This window comes from Mixophyes fleayi, chromosome 3, assembly GCF_038048845.1.
Source record: "Mixophyes fleayi isolate aMixFle1 chromosome 3, aMixFle1.hap1, whole genome shotgun sequence".
Taxonomy (NCBI): domain Eukaryota; kingdom Metazoa; phylum Chordata; class Amphibia; order Anura; family Limnodynastidae; genus Mixophyes; species Mixophyes fleayi.
The window spans coordinates 311,091,155-311,115,605 of NC_134404.1; the positions used below are offsets into that span (position 1 = coordinate 311,091,155).

The window sequence follows — 24,451 nt, forward strand, 5'->3', positions numbered from 1 at the left end:
ATTCTATACGTTTCTTTAAGAATCTCATGCAAGTGAATAGAGAGGTGTTTTAGGATTGCAATAAGAGCATACAGTATGTGAGGCGTCAAATATGCTTTAATAAATGAGGTCAGTCTGGATGTAGTTTTCATATGCATGTTGCAAACACTTTACATTTCTATATAGCTAGCAATAAAACACACACAGAAACGAGGGTTGAAAATTATCCCAGCATAATTTTACCAATTATGAAAAGAAAGCTTGGAGAAAACAAAAAACATATGCAGCTGGCAGTCATCCATCCATCACCGGAAATAACAGCCCAAGGTAATATAATAATGTCAGCTTGTCAAACGCACTGTGTGCACGATAACCTGCCCGTATATGGTCATGGCAGAGCTGACAGAACACATGGAAAATGGGAAATGTTCCGGTGTGTGTTCTAATTGTATAGACATTCAAATCTTAATGCAGAACAATATTACCATCATAGTACTGTGCAATGCAGGATAGTCAACTTCACCTACTTAATATGGTCAATATCAGTATTCCTGATAAGATACTGGTCTGGGAGGAGTATCATGGTGAGGCACTAGACATGGAGACCTGAGCTGGTATTAAGACTATTCAAATTATGATTTTTAAACTAATTTTAAACATGGAGCAGAAACCAATGCCAGCTTTATATTCAAAGGTAATAACTTGACTCATCGAGTCACGTCAGTTCAGCCATCATTTATTATCTCCTTCTCTCCCCCCCCTTTTTTACCACTCCCCCCTGTCTTCAATATACACTTTGCCAATTATTAGCATTTTGATATGTTCAACATATGTATGGTATGATACTCTGTATGCTTCTTGTGATCATTTGTTGTCTCTTCGTGTTCTGCATTAATAATTTGTAATATTTGTTGTGTAAAGAAAATAAAGATTTAAAAAAAAAAAAAGAAAAAAAAAAAAAGAAATCCCTTTAAAGTGTTGCACCTGTAGCACAGTATACCTGTGGTAATGACCAAAATGGATAGGTCACCGTCACTTAATTATTTCAATGGAAGCGCTCGGATAGGGTCAGAGGCGGAACTAGCGAGCTGTGGGCCCCGGGGCCCCTGACCCTCTGCATCTGCCATGCAGCGGGCCCCATTATCTCCATGGGCCCCGGTGCATTGCAGCTGCCGCGCCAATGGTAAATCCACCACTGCACAGGGTCCTTTTCTCGCACTTGGTGGTCTTTACGGATCACATTGTATTTTGAGGTAAGTGTAACGGCTAAAAGATTAGGCACTTGGAAGAGCCCAGTCACCCTGACCTATGACACTGCTTTTCACTATAATTGCCAGTTGTTTCACAGATATGATTAGCAGTGAGGTTGACTGTGACAAGATTGTGGATTACTGTACAACTAATGGCAAAATGAATAGCCTCTGACACTATGACAGTGTATCAGTAAGTAGAGCTCCATAGAGGTGAATCTCACACAGAGGAACCCCCCTCCCTGCCTCTTCTGTACAATGCTTTTGACCATTTTTGACCCCTTTCTGAGAGGAGCACAATACCCATATGTTCCCCCCAAAAAGTGGACGGTAGTATCCATTCACCTTTCCTTGCCTAATTACACCTCTAGTATGTTGATTACTGGTCGTCATAGCCATTGATGGACTGGACGCAGTATGGAGCACCAATGTCTATTATAGCATGCTGTGGTTTATCTGCTTTGTCCTGCTGGTCTGTGATATTGTGTATTTGTGTGTTCACTATATGATTCCATAAACTACTGTCGAAATAATACCTTCTAGAAATGCTCTTGGAAAAAATATTTAAGATTATCCAAAGCTGCCTGGCTAATATTGAAGGTCCACTAAACATTTCTATCCCACCTCTCGGACTTCACTTACCAGCACCTGTCTCCTATCCCCCTGTTGTGCAGGGCTTCAATGAGAAACAACAGGGAGCCTGTTGTCAAAGCGTTCTGATGCTGCAAATGGGAATGTCCCATTTTATTGCAAACAGACAGACAGACGTATGGATGTGGTGAGCACAAAAGGCAAGTCTTGGAAAAAAAACACAACACTTTTTAAGTGTAACATCCACTTAAAGGACACATGTAGCTTACACCCAGCACAGGCGACCATTATATATTAATATATGAGAATTCAGCCAGTGAATTCACTAGGAACCAGTGCCTCGTGTATCAGTGATATTATCACTGATTCCTAGGGGTATATTTACTAAACTACGGGTTTGAAAAAGTGGAGATGTTGCCTACAGCAGCCAATCAGATTCTAGCTGTCATTTTGTAAAATGTACTAAATAAATGATAATTAGAATCTGATTGGCTGCTGTAGGCAACATCTCCACTTTTTCAAACTCACAGTTGAGTAAATATACCCCTTAGTGAATTGATAAAACTGCATGCTTATTAATTGTTTTGTATAGGCAACAGGTACAGATAAAGTCAAATAAAAACTCATTAAATGATTGTCATGTGTCAATCTATTATTTAGTAAATTATTTAAATAACCATTTTGGAACATAACTTGTTAGGCTTACTTTTTCTTAACATGTATTTGCTTAAGCAAACTTTAATTGAAATAAAGGCAATATTTCATTAATTTAATTGCCTTTCTGACAGAATTTGTTAGAAATAAATAAAAAACTGCTCAGTAATTATACTGAGTATGCCCCTTTAACGACTGAACTGGTGTGTAAGTGTACCAATTTGCCAACTGTCAGTGAGGCAACCATTTGGGAATGTATCCTGTCATTTTACCAGCAACTACTGACATTACAAAAGCACGTGGCATCTTGTCAACCTTCCTGGTAATTGCTGCTGAATGTTGTTGCTGAAGATGGCTTCCTCTAGTGCATACTTGGCCAGAAAGTCCGGTTGACTCCCGAAATTCGGGTCAGTCTCCTGGGCTCCCACGAGAGCTGGCATTTCTCCCGGATCCCGGAATTCCCTTGTTAAAATGACGCGCTTCACAGAGAATCGCGTCATTTTGGCCCCACCCCCGCTATTTGAGGCGCCCCGCCCCCACCGCCCATTAGACACGCCCCTCTCCCGGATGTCGCCTACTGGAAGTAGGCAAGTATGCTCTAGTGTATGTAGGTGACAGCAGCACTTTATGTCATTCCAGTGCTGGAAAAAAAGAAAGAACTGATATTAACTGCACTTGAAATCAGACAAAGATGAACCATAATATTCTTCCCAGTGTTACGACTTATTGATTGTTTCATTGACTCCTCTACCATATCCATATCCTCAACTTCAAACTGCTAAGTGTTGATTTAGAAGATCATATCTACTGGTATAAGATGCTTAGTCTGCTAAAGTCAAATCATTGCTAGCTGCAGCCTTGTAATTGTACACAGTAATGTGAAATTAATGGGTTGGGCGCCAATTATCTCTCTGAACCTTTTGCTGATTAACCTGAACCTAATGGAAACTTAGATCGCTGTTGCTGATTGCAAAGGAGTAATCATGCTTAAAGGAGCATGCCTATAAAAGAAGCGGCCATTTATCCCTTACTGGCATGTCGGTTTTGTAATGGAAAGCTATGAATAGAGCTCTAGCAAATGCTATAAGGTGATCTGTTTTAGGACTACGCATATGATGCCTGTGATTGAAGTAACAAAGTAAGACATTTAAAACTGACCAAATATGAAATAAATGTACTGTATGGTTTTAGTAGCTCAGATGTGTTATATTGTACCAACTGCGGACATGCACCTGAGCTAACTGCATTGCATCCAATGCGGCATGTGTATTTCATATATGTCCGGTGCTAACTCACCTGACAACCTGACTACACTAAGGGGTATATTTACTAAACTGCGGGTTTGCAAAAGTGGAGATGTTGCCTATAGCAACCAATCAGATTCTAGCTGTCATTTTGTAGAGTGCACTAAATAAATTATAACTAGAATCTGATTGGTTGCTATAGGCAACATCTCCACTTTTTCAAACCCGCAGCTTAGTAAATCTAGCCCTTAGACCCTTCCACTGCCTTTAGCTCAGAACAAAAATGCCAAACTTCCCCCTTAAGTTACTATTGCAATTATCTGAACTGAATTCAATCATTGATGGGTTATTCCTAACATTAATTAATTCAACACATGTAACTGTAAAAGTAAATTAACTGGGAAGTCCGGGAATAAATCATTTTTACTGGGTGGAAGAGGTCATGTCAGAGGGTCTATAGATATGAAATCTATTTACTTTCCTCAAACTTAGTATCACTAAATTCAATGAAATATCTTATTTTATAATTTGTTGGCAGAGAGGCTTATTCATTAACATTGCTCAAAGAAGTAAAACTATACAAAACCAATCAAACTTTCATTGTCTAATTTACACCAGACATATAAAAGCGAAATGCTGATTGATTTGAATGGTTTCAGAAACCAGTGAGGTGCGACCTCCGACTAATAAAACTGAATTGATAAATCAGCTGAAATGTCCAGTTTACAAGTAAGGCTGGGTAGACACTACAGGAACAGTCTAACAATACGACACTTTTAGCGATTTTACCAACGACAGGGAAAAAATTAGCATGCCGATTCATGTGTACACACTGTACCTAATTACCTTCAGATCTGTGCTCTACACCTGTCATGTCCTTCGGCTGCAACTCAGAGGAAAGTGAGCCCGAGCCCTGCTGTCAGATTGCTGGGTTTTCTATGAAATGAACTCTGTGTTTGGAGGCTGGGATTTAATGATTTTACCATATGAGCTGGGACGGAAATATTTTTTAAATAGTTTACATGGCAATTATCTAAACCCTTTCCAAATATAACCCTGATCCTATCTGTAGCCTTTGTTGAATACACTAATAGAGTTTTTAAAAAACATTCTTACTAAGCCTAGGTACACACTGAAGAATTTTCGGATCGACGTGTTATCTCAAACGATTGTGCCTATGACTGAAGGTCCGATCAGTCTGACGATTCATGCATATACACTGACACGATTTACCTTCAGATCTGTGCTCTTCATCTGGTCCTCTAGTCTTCAGAGAATGACAGCACAATATTCATTCATTCATTATTGTCACATTGTCACACAGATTAAAACGCCTGTATACACATGTCCTAACAAATTTCTTTAGCTTCTGTGACTCTCAAACGAAACATTCTGTCTCAGAACAAACAAATTAATTATTCCTTCTACAGCACTCTCTACATTTATTCACCTGGACATTCATTGCTAGTATTGGCTGAAAAGAGTCCGACTCTGTAAACTCTATGGAGATCGTGATCCTGAGTGTATACACACTACATGATCGGTCGGTGATTGGTCGAAAAATATTAAACAATACAACCAACCACATGCAACGATGATCGTCATTTTGGGACGACTTTAGATCATTGTGCCACTATACACACTCACACGATATCTGACCAAACGGGCGGATGTCGGCTGACAGGAGGCTTTTTGTGCAATCATCGGGCCATTGTGTACCTATTCTAAGGAAACCTACCTCAACTTTTCCTAAATATGCCTATGTCCCCAGACCACATTAAATATCAGTTGTTATTATTTACTAAAAAAGGACAATTGAGTAGTAACATACAGTAATCAGACATTTACTTTGATTGTCTAAATTGTACTTCATCAAAGATAACTGCGGACTCATCGTTATAGTATACTTCAGCTTTTATCTTTGTAAATAACATCCACCGTCTCATTTTGCAACAGTGATGAGCTTGATTCAAATACAAATTCAAATTTCAGTACATTCGGGTGATGAAGTCATAACAAACTCTAACATTCTAACCTATATGTAGGTCTGAGGTAGAAAGTTCTTAAACACAAATTTGAGATATCTCCACTAACATGTAGTCGGAGCTCAGAGCCACAATACACTGTGCACATATAAATAAAAAGGAGTTTATATAAGTGTGTGTAACTAGTTTCTAAATTAATAGCTAAATATCATGGATTAGATATAGCTTGTCTGGAGGGGGACAAGTGATGCTTTAATCAAAGTTGTTCACAAATTATGTGGTCCCTAACACTGTGGCGACTTTGGATATGCAAGATGGACGTAAAAACATTTATAAATGAAATTATTCTGCAACACAAATACAGGGGCTATATTATAAAACACCGGGAGCATTTACAAAACTTGACTATGCTACGTAAATTAGTTTTTCATATACAAGATAACCTGCCAAACTAGGACTGGACTGATAGCTAGTGTCATGCAATTAATTGGTACTTTTACCAATGATCCCAAAAAAATATGTTTTTATCATCACGAGGATGCATTTTTTCCAGAAAGATGTAACGTGCGCTGGCAGTGAAAGAGTCACACCGAGGAGCCCTCACCCTTGCACCTGCCTAATCCTTTCATTATCTGATCCTGCATCCATTTTCCTAATTAGTTGGCTGTGATTATCAGCACTTGGGATTCTTGAGGTTACTGGAAAAAAAAATAATCTAAGAATAAACTTGTTCATAATGTATTTGCCTAACTGTGCCTAGTACAAGAAGAAGCATAAAGTATGTTACGCTAGGAGCAAGTTTAAAGCTGCGCTACCAACCAGGAAAATATTTTAGTAACCTGCTCCCCTGGCCCTCAACGGAGGCCTGGGGGCCGCGTGCTGATCTTCCCAGGGTTCTGACGTTCCTGTAATAAAGAACTAATTTAATTCAGATAACCATCTTTATATGGCGCTGGAGGTGTTGGTGAGAGGACTAACGACAAAACACAATCAGGTTGCGCTCTCCTGCTCACACCCTCGCCCAATTTTCAGCTGGGGCTGTAAGAAAAATGGAGGACTGAGCTAGTACTTGCTTGATCAGGTTTCATATATTTACCATGCATACCCCCTCCCCCCCAAATCATGGATCTTAATACTAGTAGGGGGGCTCTGGGAGGAGATAAATATATTATGGAGGAGAAAATATAAACAATGGCCACTCTAATTAATGGTGAGCTCTGGAAACAGACTTAGTAACACCTTGACAGAAACAAGGTCCTACAGCAACAATATATTATACATTCATCATATTAGACAAAAGTACAGATAACATAAAACAAATATAACTAGGTTACTTTAACATTGGGGTCTATTGCACCACATATGTAAATACTAGTTTTAATTAATATTAACAACTGTGTAAATTTGGGCACATAAGTATAGATGTGCTGCACTGCTTCACTGCACATATACCTAACGACAGAATAGCACGGTGGCTTAGTGGTTAGCACTTCTGCCTCACAGCACTGGGGTCATGAGTTCGATTCCATGGCCATGGCCCTATCTGTGTACAGCGGAGGTCACTGTGCACTTAAAGATTACAGATCCAGGCTTTCATTGGGAATAAACAGCCAGAAAAGGATTGATAATTTTAAGGGTATTCCCAGTGGTATAGGTGAAATGCAATTGAGCGTGTCTCTATGTCACCCAGTAGGGGGGGGGGGGGGGGGTTGTCGATACACCGTCAAGGCAGCTTTGAATTTTGCTGAGCGGTTGTCAACCAGAATGTGCATTAAACCATGATAATCTCTGAACCATTGGGGATGGACCTTTAAGTCAGACAACTGTGCAGCTCTGAAGAAAGAAGAGAAGCAGGTGAAAGGCTATAGATGTAATATCTCTAGTTGCTAATTTTCTTTTTTAGATAGCGGAAACCTTTAAATATGTTTTTACCATTGATTAGTTTAGTATACTAGTTACTGTAATTGAAAAATCAGCAGGAAGAATGCAAGGAGAACATATTCACTGGGTAGGAATCTCTGCATGTACTTTTTTGAGGAAAACCTTAAATAATGCTTTAAGGGGTACATTTGAGACAATTGATTAGAAGTACTTAGGATGAAACAAGTCTGATAGCTGCATAAAGTGCAATCGCAAACGGAGCATTAAAGATAATTTTCCATCCAGTGTTATACAACGGATACTGAGATGAGAACTCAGACAAAAATCATGACTTGTCTGAAATTGCTAGATTCACATTTGAGGATTTTTATTTCCTTTGAGTACAATTCTCTTCCATGTTTATACCACACATAGTTAGGGAATAGAGCCCTCTGACAAGTTGTATATTCATCTAACACAGTTGACCAGTTAAACTCTGCTTTGTGATTCTACTCCTAGGCCTTAATACATTAGTGGGATCAGAGGAAGACTGGATGAACAGGCAATGTGTCCTGTCATTAAGGCTGATATTTGAAATCAGAGTAATATATTTTATACTTTATCAGTATAAGGAAAACTACTTATCTTATAAACTAGACAAAGGCTAACTATAATCAGATTTTTTTCAAGCAGAAACAAAGTACATAGAACATTATGCCTGAAAAACAAAGTAAATACTGTGACTAGTTTATGTTGGTTTTAATGTTTGTATTATTTTTATAGATTATTGGTGAATCGACAATGAGCAGTTGTTTCAGGAGAAGGAAGTAAGACATAGTCAGGATTGTAGATGTACTGATAAGTGACATGTGACTAATGTCTTACAGGTGATATGGATCATGGGTACCTCTTACAGTTGCATGCCAAAGTTCGAGCACCCTTGCAAATTGCATGGCTTACTGAATCTCTAAGTGAAGTTAGCGTGACTCTGCAAGTTAAACAAGACATATTTTACAATATTGTAATATGCAGTTACAAAGTATTTGCTTAATTTAAAGTACTGAAAAAATAAAACAGTAAATGTGGGTTGTGCAAATGTTTGTGAACCCTTCCAGTTGGTTAATTAATACTTTTTTAAGGCCTCAAAACTTGATTGACTCTGACTATGCCTTAAATTAAACCTGGTAAAGACAAATCCAGGGTTAAACAAATACTCTGGCCCTTCTAACTTCTCATTATGTTCTGCCCAATCTTCACACCCATGGGGTCTTCTAAGCAGCTGACTACTTGATAATAAACATAATTGACTATTATAAAGCAGGGGAAGGCTATAAAAAAGATATCTCAATGCTTCCAACTTGAAATTTCCACCGTGAGAAATATTATTTAAGAAGATAATTAGTAAAGGGGAACTGTTGAAGTCAAGACGAGATCTGGAAGTACCAGTAAACATGTGACAGGACTGCTTGTAAACTGGATATTCAAAGCAGAACCCAATATATTACCATAGGACCCGCAGGAAAGTTTAGTCACAAACATGATCCATCCTACGACTTCATCACAAATGTCTACATCAGAAGTATGTAAAGACATAAAAAACTACCGTCCCAGTCAGTGAAGAAATCAATGGTTGGATATTTTAGCAACATCATATTTTGTGTTTTGAACATTTGGTAAACAAGCCAAAACATACCTTGAAATCAACCATGAAGTACGGAATGACCTTCACAGCCCCCAGACTTAAATATTACCAAAATAATTGGGGAGAGTGTAGACAAGAAGACCCCAGAATACTTCTGTATTAGATGTGTTCTGCAGGAAGCTGTGATTTCTGCCCAAGGAGGTATTACTAAGTACTGACTAACAAATGCCCAAACATTTGCTCATGCCACAATCATTGTTTTTTCGGGTTTTTGTCAATACACAGGATCCCAGATGCCTTGGTTTTGGTATCTGGGGAGGTATCATGGCTCTCACTGCTGTTAGGCGTCTGAAGAAGCCTTTTTAGTGAGAGGATATTGTACCCGGGATAATCAGACAATAACAAGATAGCAGGGTCATTGGGCATAGGCAAATCGAGGGGAATGGGGGTTCCAGGCACTAGGGGCACTGTATAATTGAGGTGGCTGGACCCTGCCCACACTTCACACGGCTCTGCTCGAAAAGAGAGAGCTGCATGCACCTAACAGTAGCATTGCCCATGTATATTATGGGGATAGGGAGAGTTGGAGAGCAGCCAAGCACTCTCTAAAATTATAGCCACGCCCCCATGCATGCTGGACACGCCCACTGGTGGCGTGGTGTGGAAACCTCCCTCTGCAAACCCTGCGTTTGCCCCTGTTGGGGGCAGTAAAAGTGTTGACTTTTGTTTATCTGAGCCATAGTTGCAGAATATGTCTCCATCTCTTTTTCATTTGATTCTTCTGGCATTAGAGAGGTAAACAGAAAGTAACAGATAAAAGGCAGACGAATAATCAAAGCACTGAAAAATAAGTATTTCATTTAATAACCAGCATTTCTGTCTGAGTGCAGTTCCCTTCTATACATTAATATTAGTAGTAGTTTACTAACCTATCAGTTTTGTGGTCCTATATCAAGGATAAAACATAATTTAAAAACATTAACTTGTAGGTTTTGCATATAAACCAAGAGAGATATTTATTTATTAATTTTTTATTTTATTAATGACATAAAAATATAAGGGGGAATCCTTGAAATTAAAATTATCAGCCCTATTTTCTGCATGGTTCACAAACGCACAGCGTAGTTCCAAACAGTTAATATCGGTCTTTACATTCATTAACAAAATAAACTACAGAATACGCCTGTGGCAAGCCCAATACAGCCCAACATAGACTAATTGCTGCAGAGATTATTGCGTCAAACAATATAGCATAAGAACAAAAAGAAGTAAAGAGTGAAATGTGTGACACTGTGACACCTAAAGTGCTAAGAGCTTTTCCAAATCTAAAATTATGTTTTGAACAAAAAAACAGGAAAACAATTAAATACAAAGCATTCTGTTCTGGTTCATTGTCTTCAGTGAGATTGCTAGGCCGTCCATGGATCAGATCCCAAAGTGATTCTGCAGGGGCAGTAATCACTCTTCATACAAACACACACAATACACATTGTGTGGTTGTTAAACATAATACATAAAATATTAGTGTATCAAAGCCCTTCGAAATAAAATGGGGGCAGCAATGTGTTTTCATGAAGACAAGGATTATTCTGTTTCAGTGGACATTATATAGGTAACACTTAAAGAAAAAGTATCATTAAAATATTAAAATATATTTATTGTTACATAATTTGGGAAAAACAAAGGTTGTTTTTGTTAAAGTTTAACAACAATATTAGTGCTGGTCCACAAGAGCAGAATTTTGTAACAATTTTACTATTATTTACTTTTAACCTTCTACTAGAGCTTAACGCTGGGTACACACTACAGAAAATTTCTCTGATGAGATATCTGTAACGATTTTACCAAGGATTGAAAGTCCTGATGAGCATGCAGATTTATGTGTACACAGCTACACAATTTACCTTCAGATATATGCAGAGTCGAACTGGGCCATCGGGGGGCCAGGCTTTCCCCCGGTAGGCCCCGACCCTGATCGCTCCCCACTTCGTTGGTGGGGGGAGCGGGTAATTTAAAAAAAAATTGAAGAAAAGAAAAATACTCACGTGACCGTGGCAGCATGGCAGAGAGTGTGAAGGGGCCAAAGCAGCATGACAGAGAGTGAGAAGGGGCCAAAGCAGCATGGCAGCGAGTGAGAAGGGGCCAAAGCAGCATGGCAGGGAGTGAAGGGGGGCCAAAGCAGCATGGCAGCGAGTGAAGGGGGGCCAAAGCAGCATGGCAGAGTGTGAAGGGGAGCCAAAGCAGCATGGCAGAGTGTGAAGGGGAGCCAAAGCAGCATGGCAGAGTGTGAAGGGGAGCCAAAGCAGCATGGCAGAGTGTGAAGGGGGGCCAAAGCAGCACGGCAGAGTGTGAAGGGGGGCCAAAGCAGCATGGCAGAGTGTGAAGGGGGGCCAAAGCAGCATGGCAGAGTGTGAAGGGGGGCCAAAGCAGCACGGCAGAGTGTAAAGGGGGGGCAAAGCAGCATGGCAGAGTGTGAAGGGGGGCCAAAGCAGCATGGCAGAGAGTGAAGGGGGGCCAAAGCAGCATGGCAGAGTGTGAAGGGGAGCCAAAGCAGCATGGCACAGGGTGATGAAGGGGTATCCAGAGAAGGGGGGAACAAAAGCAGCATGGCACGGTATGATAAAGGGGGGACAAGAGAAGGGGGGGAGCAAAAGCAGAATGGAGGGCGCAGTATGATCATAAGGAGGCACAGTATGGTGATGAAGGGGCACAGTAATGTGTGTGTGATGGTACAGTGTGCTTGTGGCAATATAATGTGTGTGTGTGTGTGTGGTAGGTGATGGCTAACTAATGGGTGCTTTTTTGTTTGTGGGGTGATGGTGGGGCAATTTAATTTTATGGTGGGGACTATTAATTTAAGATGGGGTGGTTTTGGCGCTATTAATTGAATGCGGGGCTGAGTTTGAGAAGCATGAGGTTATTATTAAATGTTAATATGAATTATTTAATGCCAGTGACGGTTGCAGGAAATAGGTATATTTATTATACGTAAATGCTATTAATTTATTGCTGGGGCTGTCTAGAGGGAGGGAAATAGGTTTATTTATCAACTGGGAATACTAATACTTTAATGTTGGGGCTGGAGGAAGGCCTAAGTATTAATTGTGGGTCCTATTGATTTAACGCCGGGGCTGGTTGGAATTTTCTAAATGTACCCATTTTTTTTTTCCAAATAGGGCCCCCAACATTCCAGTATCCAGACAAGCCGAAACTAAAGAAACCAGCAGCCACAGGTGGTGAAAATGACAAGAACAGGTAGAACTGTCTGTCAAATGTCTAGTGGGACAATCCCGATTTTTGGTGACTGTTCTGCCCAATCTAAGGGGCAGGTGAAGACTGTGCACTCTTTATATACACACTGCATTCTTTATATGCTACACTATGGTGCCAGCTGTCCTTCGTGGGCTGACCACTCCCCCTCTAGTGTCTGGTCTAGCCTCTTTGATGGCTGGCCACACCCCCTCTGGTGGGCCCCTAGCGTTGCAGTCCCCTGGTGAGCCCTTTATGCCCCAGTCCACCACTGGATCTGTGCTCGTCATCTGTCATAACTCATAACCATCTGCTGAAAAGATTGTGGCTCTGTAAAATCTATGGAGATCTGCCTACACTGCAAGTGTTTAGTTGCGGTTAACTTCATATCATGTACAATTCTTGTCCATGTATACAGCATAGGCAACATGGCAGAAGTATCAATGGATGTCTATGCAGTGCATTTTTGCCAGCAGTTTTCTTACATTGTGTGCAACAGTAGAAATCACTCACCCCGATGGAGGGTCCAAAAACACATGGACGAGCCCTTAAGACGTAATAAATATACACAAATCTCAAACGCTATGTCTGCAAGTTTAATCAAAAACACTTTATTTTATTTATAAAATTAAATATCCTTTAAAAGGGGCCTCCATCCAGATTTAAAAATGTATTTCAAATTGGATATTATAATACCATTGTAGATTTAGCAGCACATCTAACAGCTATGAGCCTGATTCATGCTTGGACTCAACTTGCATTTCAAAAAAAAGGGCATGGAACTTGTGCGTAGTTCTAACTGTAATCAAATCCAAAAGTATCTCAAGATACATTTAGATGAGAATCTGGATGTAACCACACTCTGCCAAAACGTTACTTGCCATATGCAGTTACACACAACAGACTGCAGTATACACACAAACGTCTGTTCACTGAAAGGTCTCATCAGAACACATTAAAAAAAATAAAAAAATAAATGAACAACACTTAACGGTATAATCAGTAATTAAAATGTTTACATCAAATACATATATGAAAAAGCTTTTAATGCATACAGTACAAACAATGCGTTTCTATAGTCAATCCTGGCATACAGCTTCTGTGCTAGCTCTTGGCACACATACGTGTAGTATTTAAAATAAAGTTTATGCATACTTGCCAACTCTCCCGGAATGCCCAGGAGGCTCCCGAATTCTGGGTAGGTCTCCCGGGAGAGCTGACAATTCTCCCGCATCCCAATTTGAAGCCTACAGGATATGATTCTCCGGGAAGCGCATCATTTTGGCCCGTCCCCAGTGTGAAAATGATGCATTTGCGTCATTACGTCACAGGGGGCGGGGCCAAAATGATGCAATTGGCAGAGCCCCGCCTCCTCACGTCCACCTCTACATCGAGACTCCTGAAGACCAATCGTTAAAGGTTGGCAACTGTGAGTTTATGCCGTGTCAGTCATCACTATCAGTCTGCACTTACAACCTGCCCAGTAGCTGGAGCCATTGATACAGCTGACAGCAGGCTCACTTACGAGAAACAAAGGACACCCTCGGCACGCTCTTACTGTACATGTAATGTTGTATATCAGGTTCTGGGAGCTGGTAGATATGACATGTGTGGCAGAGTAGGTGGTTAATGTTATTTATTACAACATGGTGTACACAAAGTGATTTCCGGCCGGAAAGAGAATGAACTGGCATGTGCACTGAATGGACAGTATATAAAACAAACAAACAACGGCTGTTCTGTGCGTTCTGTACCATCACACAAACAAGGGGCAAGAGACGCTGCCGCACTATAGGAGGGATCCCCGCTCTGCGGACATCTACTGTCGAGCGCCGCCAAGTAAGTCACTCCGGATCTCTTACAGACTATTTGGGACATTTTTTCTACATTGGTCCATCGGACAATACTTAATCATCGCCACATCGTGCATGGCCTTTAGGTCCACTCAGTGAACCAACTGATGTGTCAGTACTCATATGGGACATTTCATTTGTTTTGATTTGTTTTGCTATCAAACAACATAGTTGAAGGGCAGTTGTTTATATTGCCATATCGGACAATCCACAACACGGGTTACATAACCCAGTGGACAATTGATATGTATGGACTAATGTGGTCACCTTTCACCATTGGTTTTTAGCCATTGTTTGTTTGTTTTATATACTGTCCATTCAGTGCACATGTCAGTTCATTCTCTTTCCGGCCGGAAATTACTTTGTGTACACCATGTTGTAATAAATAACATTAACCACCTACTCTGCCACACATGTCATATCTACCAGCGCCCAGAACCTGATATACAACATTACTAGCCCTTTCTTGGGAGGGTAGGGATTCCCTCCCGCACATTTACAGGTTCATTTCTGGCTGCTTTACATATTTATAGAGCGCAACCCACCCTCTTTGTTTATTCTCTTACTGTACATGGTCTATGTTCATCTGCTCCATTCCTACCCCATTCTGCCACTCAAGACGGAGCTTGTCATGTCATTTGCGTTCAGACATGAATTGCATGCAATTGCGTTCATTGGTGTAAGGTCCATTTCTGAGCTTGCGCAGAGCTGATCCGTACAGCTATGAGGGTAAACCTCAAATATATCACAAATCACCTCCATAGTATTAACCACCGCCTGGATCAGTCCAGCCAGCTATGTACAGCTAGGACAGATAGCAGCAGCATTGTAACCACAAGAGCTCATTTCAGCAGCTGCATTCTTTTCTTAAACTGCCTCTTTATTTATTTTTAACTGTGACCATAAACGTACTACGTACGACCTTCTAATGTAAGATTGTGTGGTATTTACCAAAACAACATTTAAATTAATAATGTTTTTTATTTAAAAATGGTACAAACGAAGAATTTGTGCTCCTGTGACTACTGTACATTGGCCCCCGAGTCGTCAGGTGTGCCATGTAACTTCCCCATCTAATAAGTGATAATCATGGACAGATTTTATACAGCTTAATAGATAGTAGATTAACCTTTATTACAGCTTAAATTATTTCTCTCTTCTCCTACCCCTCCAATGTGTAAAAGCCTGGAAAATCCATACAATTGGCTAGATGGTATTTTGAGGGAGGACAGACCCCGGCCAAACCCCATTTACCTACTGGGAAAGTTGAAGACTGGCAGCTAAACAGGTTTGTGATATTTTCAGCTATTTGTAAAGTATTTAAAATGCCCCCAAAGGCAGAACCTGTGTCACCCTTGGACACTAATAACACAGTCCAAGAGCACTGGACAGGATTCAGGAGTATACCCCCACCCTAAGCAGGACTCACCCCATCAGTGCAGCAACCATGCACATCTGGGTCCCACTTTTTTATTTTTCGCTTTTATATCTTTTTTTATTTATTTCAATATATTGAAGTAGAATAATTGTGAAAAAACATTAAGAAATATCTGGCGGGAATCTCAATTTCCCAATGCCATTTGCAGGAATCACTTGTGGACATCCAATAGGCTTCTTAATCTATTCCATGTTTCCCAAATTTACACTGCATGTTCCCAGTGATTCTTTCTGATTGCTTCTGAATAGACCATCCACACCTGGCGGTCATGCCGTATAGTTCAGTGTCCTTAGAAACAGGTGGGAAACATTCTGGATGGTCTTGTTGCCTTGGACAGATCACTATGGAGCTACCCCTCCCTTAACTACAACATAATCCCATTTGCTACAATCTCCCCAGCCGGCTACATAACACTTGCGAGTCATTGCTGCTTACAAAACCCTACAACCTGTCAACTTCTATAGTGCGACCAAGACCTGCAACCAACAGACTTTCAGCAAACAGTGTGCAAGACCCTTCAGTAAATACATGATTTAGGTAATCACTTGATTATATTCAGTGCGCTCTGAAAATCTGTGTGATCTGACCTTGGAATTATGTTATTCCTATACAGAGCAATGGTACATATAATCAACACCTGTAGATGACATCTAAATGAACAATATTTTAGGAAAGATAATGACATCCTTATGAAGATAAAGACACATTTGCTTCATGTTACACAAGCAGTTAAAAGTATGGCATCTAAATTTTGAAGTTAGAATTAGAATCTTGCTTATAGCATCAATGGGGAAAAAAATCCCTCAATATATATATGCGTTACATATAACTCTGGAAAATGTAGAAATTTATGATTCTACAATTTGTTATTTGTTATTATTGCTGTTATTTTGCTATAGCCAAATAAATATTACTTTAAAATACATTGTTTTAATATCATAAGAGATAACAGATTCTGGAAACAGGTTAATCCTGTCGAATGTTCTGCTTTCTTCAATAAAGCAACTTTTTTTATGTATCTGCTTCACTCAGTAAAACGAACGGGGATATAATCTCATTGGTGTGATATAAGCACATGTGTGTGAAAAAGATTCTTAAAAAATGAGTACACATCTGGTTCACCACACTGCCCTCACATATAAAACAACATGGCTAGAGGGTATTTAAAGGGAGGACAGACACCTTCCAAACCCCATTTGAAGACATTGGGGTGTATTTACTAAACTGTGGGTTTGAGAAAGTGGAGATGTTGCCTATAGCAACCAATGAGATTCTAGCTGTCATTTTGTAGAATGTACTAAATAAATGGCAGCTAGAATCTGATTGGTTGCTATAGGCAACATCTCCACTTTTTCAAACCGGCAGTTTAGTATATATACCCCATTGTAGACTAGCAGCTAAACAAGTTTGTGCTATTTTCAACCACTTGTAAAGGATTTAAATTGAACCATTACCTGCAAATAGCAGATTCTGTTTCACAAAAAGATACACTGGACATAGGAGTCACCCTGGAACACTAATTGCATGATCCAAGAGAACTAGATGGAAAACAGGAGTATAACTGGTCCCTAAACTGGACTAGGGATGGAGAAGGACCCTATCAGCACTGCAACCACAAAATCTGGATCCCACTTTTTTATTTTTATATTTTACATATATTTAATATATTAAAAAAAAACAAAATACGGTTTTACCCTTCCTATAATATTTCCATATATGGATATATTTTTACACAGGTATTACACATATTAAAGCCTGTTAAATGTGAGGCTATGACACCTTCAGCAGAGAACAGACAGAGATCCACTAGGAGGATCGAGCTGTAAGTGAGACAGTTTCTCCAGAACCAGGGTTCTCCTAGATGAGCAATGTAATACTGTTCTGGTGAGTTATAAACTAAGAGTTATATAACTTATCTAAATTGGCACTGTACAGGCAGACAATGTTAAAAATATCACCAATATACAAACAACATTTACCTGAGTTCAACAACATGTGACTAAACATTAAATAAGTATTAAATAAATGCAAGTCCTAAGCGTGTGATTACACAAGTCACTCTAATGTTTTAGCAAAGGAGAAAGTCATCTGTACACCTCATCCAGCTAAAGAACATACATTACTGCTAGGTGACTTTCAGCACAAGAGAACCAGGGAAATTAACCGGATTAACCACAGAAAGGATTAATCAGGCAAACGGTCTCTAATTTATTTAACCAAAAGCAAATAAAAATCATATTTTCAAAGTAACCCGAAGAACGATCTCTTAAAAAAACAGCTATACAAGGAAATGTAAAAGTGCCTACCACATGAAAGACAACACCTACTACAAACAAACTGAGCCTGCATGGAAACTGCAACCATCAGTAAATCTCCAACAAGTTCTGCATGACACAAATTAATCAAGTATATCTCCATCGAAATTGTGCACTCCAGAAACTAGACAGTTAAAAGAAATTCTCTGCAGAAAAATAATTCTGCAGGGTTGATGTATCCAATAGATTCCCAAATCAATCCATACATTATGACTATTTTTTTGTATTAAATTCTGCTGTCAGCTCCTGCATGGATTACACTGAGGGTAACGGTATGCATATATTTCATTTTTATATACAGCCCTTAAATTGACATTAGTGCTCACATAATTCTGTAACAGAAAAAAACAGGTATAAAGTTTACACAGTCTGTGTTTGGCAGCATGTGTATTATTCAGGAGGGAGTCAACTGCAGTTAAAGAGCTATAGGGGTAGATTTACTAAACAGCGGGTTTGAAAAAGTGGAGATGTTGCCTATAGCAACCAATCCGATTCTAGATATCACCTATTTAGTACATTCTACAAAATGACAGCTAGAATCTGATTGGTTGCTATAGGCAACATCTCCACTTTTTCAAACCTGCAGTTTAGTAAATATACCCCATAGAGTTATAATCCCATCAAACATGTTAAATTAAAGCTGAATTATAAATTAAGGATTCCAAGTTGCAGATTTCTATGGGCAAATAGTGTGAACGTCCTAGTGTCTTTTGTACTGTATATACAAAGAATGGCAACAGCAGGATATAATCAGCAAATTACATTATATATATATATATATATATATATATATATATATATATATATATATATATATATAAATAGATGGATAGATAGATAGATAGATAGATAGATACACTCGTAAATAATAACTATACACAGTGATGTCAGATGTTGTCGATTATAATTGGTGATTTCTGATGTCATCACTTCAGTGTTTTTGAGGACTGTGTGTGTATTATAATAAATAATATAATAAATAATACACCACATACTGTGAATTATTATGAATATTATAAGTCAACTTGGATTTCTATGCACTGAATAAAAGTACTCTGCCTACAGCCTTGGTCACTGAACTCCCCGGTGACTGCTAGACACCATGTAATCGTGCATTATCCCTTATATAACCATCTATTTTCGCATTTTTACCTAGAAACAACCCTTACGAAAATATAGAGTATTATCAAAGCCCCTAAAGACAGCTGCACCAGTTCCAATAAAAGAGATTACCAAGGTATTGGAACAAATGTGAAATAATTACCATACATAAGTCAAAAAGCTTAACAATGACATAAATTCATTGTGTTCCTCATTTCATATTGCCTAGGATATAACACCTAACACAGTCTTCCTCAGATCCATTAAATCCATTTATTACAAAACCTAAGAGCAATTTCATTCCCTGATCAACAATACAATTATAGCATGTTTTATTATTTTTTTTAGCCTTCTATGTCGTTTCCTTGACTGTATGAACATGATACAAGTGTAATTGTATCATATTGCCTAAGGCACCTTTTTTTTTTTCTTTTCTTTTTGGAGGAAAAAATGGGACATCCCTTTGTCTTCCTGCTGTGATCTGGGAATCTCGAGGAGATACCACCCCTGCTGTAATTTGGATCCCAAATTCAGGATCTGCACCTATTAACCCCTTTAAAAATGGTTTGTAAAGTGTCTGAATTATTTTAAAACAAACGCACTAAGTTAATGGTTTTCAAGTGGGAATACTGAGGCTGTTCTAGATGAACAGGGGCATAATGGAACCCTAAACACTTTTATTTTAGGAAAAACGGTTCTGTTTTTTATGTGTTCTTTTACTATTCTCTTATGTTTTGTGTGGCTTTGTAACTAAGTACAGTAGCAACATTTAGCCATACACCATCTATAGAATGACGGTATCTCCATACCCAATCACTATAGACTTCTAGTAAATAGAGACACTGACTGACCTTTTGGCTTGCCAGTAAGAAGAATACAATATTATACTATGTTATAACTGTGCACCTTATCACCATGGAACAGTTACAATACTATCTGGTGTCCTCCAGTAATTTTTTATAACGCTAAAGATTCCCATTTAGTATATTAATGATAATCAATAAATATATCTCCCGGAAACTTTTAACTGGCTTCAATGCTAACATGAAAAACAAAATAGGACCGATTCTGTAAACAGTATTTCAATCAACGAAGCTTTAATGTTTTGTAAATCCTGCAGTTATTCAAATAAAAGCCACTATTTATGTCATTGTAATTTTTAAACTCTACTTAACATGAATTATTATTGACATTTATTAGCTGAACGTGTTCCAGGCCATATTCCCCCCCCCCCCCCCCTAGTTGGGTTTAAGTGACTGTTCTGTAAAATAACAAAGTGACAATCAAGAGGAGCGAGAGATGGTTAGCAGGTACCATGTGCCACACTAAATACTGTGAGTCATTCAACAGTCATCTACATGCAGCAATAATAATGATAATGACAGGGATATCCCAGCCTAACACAAATACTCAACTGTATGTGTCATTTAAGGGATAGGCGTGCTTGCGTTACAGTGTCCTGAAGATTTGCCTCCATTCAGAATGCAATGCAGTAAAAATAAAATTGCTAGAATTATACGATTGAGATACAAAACACCCTGATGCCATGCTATAGCGGGCATATTTCACACACAAGATGGTCATAACTGCAATGAGCCAGTAAAATTGAAGAACTGCAATGCATTTGGAAAGCCAGACCATACCATAAGAATAGTACAAGGAATTATAATACACAACAAATGAGTCATTTTATTATTATTATTATTATATCTGTAATAACCTCTGTATGAAAACACCCATATGCCAGGCAAATCTTGGAAATGACATCTAATATCAACAAAGTTAAGCCAGTACAATACAAAACTCACATGGATCATTAACTACTTGACAACCGGAAAGCAGGAGGCACATTGTGGAGATGTTTTACTGGAAACCTAACGGTGGGAGCCAATTGGATAAAACAAACCTATTAAAGATCATTTTCACTTGCATAAGGGAGAGTGGTGCAGAGCAAAGGGTGAGACTACTATTAGACAACAACACAGGGCACATAAACAAAGGCAAGCCGTGATAGTGCAGGTTAACCAGTTTAATGTTAGGAGGCCCTGCAGATACCCAGCACAGCTCTTAACTCTCCGACAAGGAATCATGCAGGGTCCTTCATCCCAACATATCAGAGCCAGGAGGGGAGAACCATCAGGATCCCCCTCCTCACGCCTGTCAATAAGAGCAGATAAGCTGTCAATAGCACGGGTCCGCTGGTATTGTTATAGGATGGGAGGACGTCCCCATCTGCAGCTAAACCCACTGGTACAGAGATACAATGATCATTTAGGGGGTCTCTAGATACAAATGCATGTCTGCCCCCTAGGAATCCCCCAGAAATAGCGAAGAGAAACCTGTGCTTGCAGCTGGAAGCGATCAGCACCATACAATTTCCAGCGCAGGTCTCTTCTCTGCCATCAGCTGCTGCAGCCGGGATGTCACCAAGCCATGGCTAAAACCCTCCCCAACCCCATGCGGCTGCTGCTAACCTCGTGTTGCTCCAGTGACTTGTTCTTGCTCTCAGCCGGCTCCTCTTTATATGCCTCTCTCCTTCTTCTAATGAGGACTTGCCAGGTCCAGGAGAGCGCCCGAGACACCCGTCTCTGGAGGGGGTGTGTGCGCGCTGCTCGTACAGCTGCTGGACTGGAGCCCTGGAAGCCTCCTCCCGGGGCCGCGCTCTCCGCGAGGTTCTCTGCCTCTGCTGCTGGTGCCACCGCGGCGGCGCGCGAGGCGCGTGCACGCAGAGCGCTGCCTGCTTTCATTTTTGCTGGATGCCAGGACCGTGCCCTCCTCTGGTGCCCTTCTCCGGGTATCATCTCACTCATTCAATCAGAATGTATTGTAGCATAACAGCTCAGGATGCAACACACAGAAATAAAAGCCAACAGTGGCTGTGGAGATCCGAGTAATAGATCTTTATCAAGGCCTGGTGATTAATATAATAGCAAATAATGTGATCAAACAGGTCTCTTAGGGGTTATAATGCATTAAAATAATTGGGTTTACAAGTTTGTGTAAGGAATAGAGAAAGGTGTTGTTTTACTTGCATGGTTAAATTGAATGGTTTGCAGCCTAGTGGCATTCCACAGAGATGAGAGGACACATACTCTGCAGCCAGACACAAGTATCTGTAGCAATATATATATATTTTTTTATTTTGATTAGATGTGTCCAACGTGACAGAAGGGGAGAATGGTTGGTAGGACTCTGTGTGAACACAACACACTAAATTATATCACAAATTGCAAATACTACACAATTGATAATGACACTGCGCTGCTGGGAACATCAAGTAGCGTACTCTAGGGTGTGAACAGCCAACACTACAACCTAACAATCCACAAAAACATAATTACTAATGTAAATATGCACATTGAATCAATACGTATCGGCTCCAATTATTTTTTTTTTGCAAAGTAAGAAAAGAAAAACAGGTCACAAACATTATTTTTGTATTCAACAAAAAAGATGTATTGAACGTTTTGCATGCGCATCACAGGTCACTGCTATTGCATTAAATTGTATCAGTGCATCAAAGCATCCTGGTGAGTATGAAATGCAACAATCATTTGAAAGACTAATGTATTCATTTTGAAACTATTTAAAATTCCTATAATCTATTAAACAAATATTAAAGTACAGATACATCAGGAGGGGAATGGACATTCCAAGGCATAATAATGGAGTCTGTTCCAAAAATCTAGATATACACTGAAAACTTTCTTGAAGTTCTGTAAGAGGCAGGAGAACATGGTTAGTGTATCTCTCAAAGGAGAGATCAGGCCTTCATTTACTAGTCCTATCTGGATAGGTTACATACACCACTTGGTTACTAAGCACAAGCTCGGAAACCCTGGCCATATGTATCATAAGATACTGACAAGTGAACATTCCGCATACTGAAAGGAAGTTCCACTTATGGATTAATCTGTTGGCTTGTGCATACCTTCATGCAACCTTTACTCCGTCCATTGATTTTTCCTTCTAGCTTTTCAGCTATACGTTTCTCTTACTTTACATAGTTGTTTCTTTTTGTTGCATTGTAATATGACACAACTGAGCTCTCTGCCTTTGATGCAATTATATCCATTAGGGCAGCTTTGTGTCATACCCTGGGGCAACTCTGCCTGATAAACTCAGTACATGACTGACATGTACAGGGTTAAGGTGACAAGACAGAGTAATACATTTAGTCAAATATGCAGGGCCACAAGTAGGACCCAATTATCTAGGCTTCTTACACAACGCCTATGGTGTTTTAAAAAAAGAGCAAAAAGAAACCTCCATTCATCTGTATGTAGCCTTAAATTCCTGTAAAGTCGTTTAACAGGAATATATATGGGTAATATAATAAAACATGCAGAACAAGTAAAGTGCCATTGAGTTGTCCAATATAAGAAACAATTGGGACCAAAAAGTTCCAGGGAGAAATTTTTTTAAAAGGGGAATCATGGAAATCAGGAATAACTGTGTCATAGTTTTCCAGGTATACATAGCAAATATTTGCCTCTGCATTTTCTTTCCTTTGTAACATTACTAACTTACTAATACCATTAATGCTTATTCTATGCTGGTTGCATATAGAATATGATATTCCACAGGTAAATGTGACTATTCAGCTATTTCCACAATATATAATGCCTCGTACACACGGGCAATAGTATCAAGCTTTCTCAAAGCCTGGTTAATACACTTTAGCACGGTAGATTTACTAAAGTTTAACAAATGAATAGTGAAGGTGTCGCCCATAGCAACCAATCAGATTCTAGCTATCAATTATCTAATACAGGCTAGAAAATGATAGCTAGAATATGATTGGTTGATATGGGCAACACCTCCACTCAGTACACTATTCTGCAAGGAGGCTTTGAGAACACCCTTTGATTGCTCTGTTAAATGCAAGAACAAAGTACAAAGTTTTATCTACACTTTTAACAGGCGGCTTTTAACAAGCCCTAAGGAATTGATTTGCGGATTCGTCATTTTACTGTAATTCCTTTCCACACCCATCTTGACAAGTCTTATATTTTATTTAATGAGTAGATTTGATTTCTATATGTAAATTTTGTAAATACAGCATTATTAATTACTTTCATGGCTGCGTCGTCTATTGTCCTGGTAAGTCTATTTCAGCTGATTATCTAACATTTTCACGTCCCCTGAGGTGAGGGAAATCTAGACAGAGCATTTCTTTCTATAGGATATCTTTTACAACAGTGAGGCGCATTTTATGTGGTAAAGTACATTTTTACCGACACAAATACCAATGCTGCCAAAACAAACACAAATGTGACTCGTAATAAAG

General features: G+C 39.3%; 1 protein-coding gene across 11 annotated transcripts in view; it reads right to left on the minus strand.

Moving 5' to 3' along the window:
- The window catches only part of PLCB4 (phospholipase C beta 4), a 226,605-nt gene extending 204,783 nt beyond the window's left edge, over positions 1–21,822 (minus strand). For 9 of the 11 annotated variants that reach the window (XM_075203995.1, XM_075203992.1, XM_075203996.1 and 6 more), the window contains exon 1: positions 21,636–21,822. The gene's annotated coding sequence lies outside the window, so the exon portion shown is untranslated. The other 2 variants (XM_075203994.1, XM_075203986.1) reach the window with 2 other exon arrangements.
- Between the last annotated feature and the right edge of the window lie 2,629 nt (positions 21,823–24,451).